This window comes from Apium graveolens, chromosome 11, assembly GCF_009905375.1.
Source record: "Apium graveolens cultivar Ventura chromosome 11, ASM990537v1, whole genome shotgun sequence".
Lineage (NCBI taxonomy): Eukaryota > Viridiplantae > Streptophyta > Magnoliopsida > Apiales > Apiaceae > Apium > Apium graveolens.
Window position 1 is genome coordinate 127507921 of NC_133657.1, and position 4991 is coordinate 127512911.

At 36.3% G+C, this 4991-nt stretch overlaps 1 non-coding gene across 1 annotated transcript; it reads left to right on the forward strand.

The window, feature by feature from the left end:
• Window positions 1-250: 250 nt before the first annotated feature.
• Window positions 251-357, forward strand: LOC141699277 (small nucleolar RNA R71). Its single transcript, XR_012565751.1, has one exon. It is a non-coding gene; the product is annotated as a small nucleolar RNA R71 (small nucleolar RNA).
• The last annotated feature ends 4634 nt before the right edge of the window (window positions 358-4991 follow it).

Consider the following 4991-nt stretch of genomic DNA (forward strand, 5'->3'; position numbering starts at 1 on the left):
CTTCATCGTCAAAGCTTTAAGCTGAGCAGCTATAGCAGTAGCTGCATCTACCTCCAGAATTCCTGCTACCTTACCTTGATTTAATCTCTGAGAAGGGTTCTGGCATTCATTAGCATCCATCAGTTCAATCAATTCATAAGCTTCATCGTAGCTCTTAACACATAAGGCTCCACCTGATGCTGCATCGAGCATGGGTCTAGACTTTACTCCCAAGCCATTATAAAAGCAGTTAATGATCATCCAATCAGGCATCCCATGATGAGGGCACTTTCTAAGTATCCCCTTATAACAATCCCAAACTTCACACAAAGACTCTCCTATTTACTGTGTAAATTGAGTAAGAGCATTCCTGATTACACCAGTCTTCTCCATAGGAAAGAACTTAGTAAGAAACTTTTGAGCAGGATCTTCCCATTTAGTGATAGAGCCTGGTGGTAGAGAATGCAACCAACACTTAGCTTTATCCCTCAGAGAGAATGGGAAAAACCTTAGCTTTATAGCATCTTCAGACACATTGTTGAATTTGAAAGTGTCACAGATCTCGATGAAATCTCTAATATGCATATTGAGATTTTTCGTTGGAAAACCCCCAAACTGAACCGAGTTCGGCACCATCGGAATTGTGCTAGCCTTAATTTCAAAAATGTTACCTGCGATGGCTGGTCTGACAATGCTAGACTAAATATCATTGATCTTTGGCTGAGAATATTCCATCAAATCCTTTTTATTCGCTTATGGTTCACCCATTGCAACTAGAGCTTCTTCTGTAACTTTCTCCTCCTCAACAAGAACTTCTTCCTCTAATAAAACTTCTTCCTCTGCTTTATCCAGTGTTCTCTTTCAAGATCAAGAACGTGTTAGCATAAACGCTCTCTAGAGTACCTGAAAAAGCAACAAGTAAAATATCCAAGTCACTGAACTTTAACGACCACTGATATCAAGCACATAAACTAAAAATTAACACCGAGTCCCCGGCAGCGGCGCCAAAAACTTGTTAGGACGGAAACACGCACTAATATTACACGCAAGTATACACGTTCGCAAGTAATATAGAATTATTTCTAGTTCATTCCCACATAAACTCTTTTAGATTAACTTCAATTTATGCACTAATGCAACAATGGTATGGTTATTATTCAATGCTAAGATGATAACAAGTTGAGATTGTTTATAACTACGATTAATTAAGAGATTATACTACTTAATATTAACTAAGAGAATTAAGGTTCATTAACTTATATAACACAAACACGAGATTCTAACTTCATTAAACACTTCATTCAATAGCCTTTTTGTTCTTAACCTTAGCATGCAATGGTGATGACACTAATCAGATAACACGAAACTAGTAAACGCCAACTTTCGTTGTATGAATACCCTACTACCAGACATCCACAAAAGAGATAGAGGCTAAATGGACACCAATTATATTGAGACCCTATATGTCTATAGAATTTGACAACATAATGGTTTAATGTGCAAGTTATCTATCATGATTACATAGGGAAAGTAAGATGGTTAAAATTACCTACGAATCATGCATATCAAATACATGAACCTATGCTAGCATGGCAAGTTCTAAACCCCTATATTCACTTTCACTTCAGTAGAGATTAACATGCTATCTTATAAGTTCGCGACGCTCATAAGATGAATAAGCACAACCAATACTAGGTTATCATACAACCACCACACACTCAGGTATCGAAATAAATTAATTAAAGAAATCCATAAGTAAATCCGGGAGAACCCCACAATAACGATTAGCCCATAACCGAACTCATCATCACCGTGGGTTCCGATGAAAGCATGGTATAATAAAATAAGTCTTTATAATTTGAATATTAACAAAGTACGTTAAACAAGAGTAATAGGTTCAACAATCAAGACTAGCATCCAAGATTATAACTTAAAACAAAGAATCACAAGAATAAACTAGATCCTCTTCGCCTTGGTTGAATTTATGCTCCTAGATCTTCTCGTTGCCTTCTCCTTAGCTCTGGTATGTGCTTCTTATTAAAAACAATCTTAAGTTATCTTTATATAGCAACCCATGCTGATTAGAAGTCCAGAAAATCAGTTTTGTACTTAAAACAGGATTCTGAATTCTCGCCCTGGCGCGACCGCGCGCTTCATCAGCGCGAGTGCACTGTCCTTCTATTTCTCTGGAGTGGGCACGCACTAGCACAACTCGGGTGCGCTGATATTCTAGAAAAACTGATTTCCTTTCTTTATTTGCTGGTTCCTGATGGCATTCCACGAGCAAAATCCCAAGACACCTTTCTAACACCAATTTAGCACCAAAGCAATGCTAAATCTCCTCGATCCCTTATCTATGCCTGAAATGCAAAACACTACAAAAACAAATCAAATACATAAAATACTTGAGTACAAGACACCAATTCAAGCCTTAATAGGACGTTCTAAGTGGACATAAATGCCACTTAACAATATCATTATATAAAATTCTAAGGACATGGAAGAATAATCCTTGTTGTATTCTTTCTTCCAATTCATATATCTTTTGGGTGTTGTGACTCTTTTATTCAGAGCTCATTATTTCTTTAGATATTAGATTTTGAAATCTTGTTAAGATTGTCTAAATTACATCGATATCGTGAAAATCATTCTTCCAAGGCTGACTGCATTCCGAACAAAGAGAGGTATAGTTGAGAACCGATTGTTGTAATATGAGACTGAAAACTCAGTGCTATGATGGTGCAATCGGAGCATCATGATGATTAAGATATTTTATAAAGGGAATACCATGTTTAGTTATTATCATAAGGATCTTTAACATGGTTATAGAAGAACGATAATAGAGATACCAACGTGATTAGTGAGGTACGCTTCTATGAAATATTATCGGGAAAGATACTAATGAATTCGGGAAAGACCAAACATGTATGAATTCGAGGAATAAGATTTTCAAAAAGTGAAGGTAAGATTAGTAACAACCCCGTGTTAGCAATACTCGACGATAAAAATAGGATTTTGTGTAAAGTGTAATGATACGTCTATGCGGCTTAAGGACCAGGACATAAGGTATTTTAATAATAATCAAGAATGATCGCGATAAGGTTCGCACTGAAAGGGACGAAGAGTTTAACTTATAAGGAAAATTTGGAATTTTTTTTACTTACACTGAACATGATGTAGAGGCTACAGTCAAATTGATCAAGAGTTATAATTGATAAATCTATTATCATCAAGGAAAGGCCAATGTGGTGGTTGACACTTTTAAGTAGGAAAAGATAAATCGAGGACAAATTTTAGAACAACTGATGAGAAAGATTGAACAAATGAAAATTAAAGTTAAGATAATGCGAAATGGACCAAAGGAATTCATTGCATATGAGACTCCACCAAAAATTTAGCGAAGAGCTATGATGGTGACAAGAAAGGATAATGAGAAGAGGACCTTTATTATGTAATGGGAAGAATTAGAGATGTATAAAAACTTAAGAAGATATAATTAGTGACCGAATATGAAAAGAGATGTCATTGAGTGGGTGTGTCAGTACTCGACATAGTTGCAAATGAAAAATGAAACGGCAAGGATTAAAATATTGGCAATTGTGTCTTGTAACTAACTCGAATGGGAGTAAGAGTTTATTTTAATAAATTTCGAAGGAGGATTATCAAGAACTAAGTAAGCCATCATACTATTTGGGGATTATGAGTTATAGGTTAAATATGACCGCTTATTTTATTATGCAAACAATAGATCTCCACCCGATGAAATTGTTATAAACACAGAAAAAATAATTGGTGACAGAGAGAGACCCCGTGGAAAATGTGCTAGGAAAGAACCCAAGATTTAATTTCACAACTGGATTATTTCCCAAAGTATTTTATTAAAAAGAATGAATAGAGGCACGACTTAGAGTTCTCAAATCGAAAAGAAGGGAGAGAGAACTATCTAGGCGATTGAAGATACGTCCAGCGTCTTACTTTTTGGAACGGTTAGGAAAATCGCCCATCGTTGATAGAAGATTCGTGTAGATATACTTACCAAGCGAGCATACAAAAAATAGCTGCCGATATCCCTTAGGAAGGACAACATGGAAGAATGAAGTATGTCATTGTTGGAGCTGATAGAAGGCAAATAAGACTGTACATGCCCTTTAAAGGCCACTAGTAGCAGTTCCCAATTAATGCGAATACGACTAATGCGCTAGCGAGAATAATGAATACGACCCGGAAGGTATTGTAGTACTATAAATATTATATGGGAAATGATTGAAGAAGTTTGACCGATAACGGAAGCTGAGCGTTCCACGATTCTAAAACGTATCAATCAATTGCGTATGAAATGGTGCTTCCTTCAAGATGGCAACAGGACCACGATGTGCCTTACATTATTACAGGAAGAAATTTTAAATCTGGAGCAAAGTATGTAATAGAAGATGAGCTTGTAAAAATGCAACAAAAACTTCTAACATAAAACAATCGACAGAATGATGCGCCAAAATGAGCAAACATTAAGGAACGAAACTCTAGCACTAGTATGTGTGATGGAGGGGAAAAAATAAGTTGAAGAACCATTCCAAACACTAGAAGATGCACTGATAGTCCACATTATAGATTTTTAAGGAAGATGAAGTGACTGGTGATATGAATTAAATCACGGACAATAATGAGTTATCATGCGGGAATTTGAATGGATACAAAGCTTTGTATGAAAGAAAGAGTCTTACTCCCTTAGGTTGGGAAGAAGTGGTAAGCAGAGGGTACTTGGACCATAGTTGACTCAAAAACCAAAGAGAATCAGAGACCTTATCAGAACCCGGCTAGTGGTATCCCAGAATGAACAATAATGATATGCGGACCACAACCATAAGGACATAGAGTACGAAATAACAGACCAAGTGTTATTGAAAGTGTCTCCCAGGGAGGGAGTGATGAGATTTAAAAGGGAAAGAAATGTTGAAACCAAGGTTTATTGGATCGGTTTTTATTGGACCGGTTGAAATCTTTAAAGGACTAAA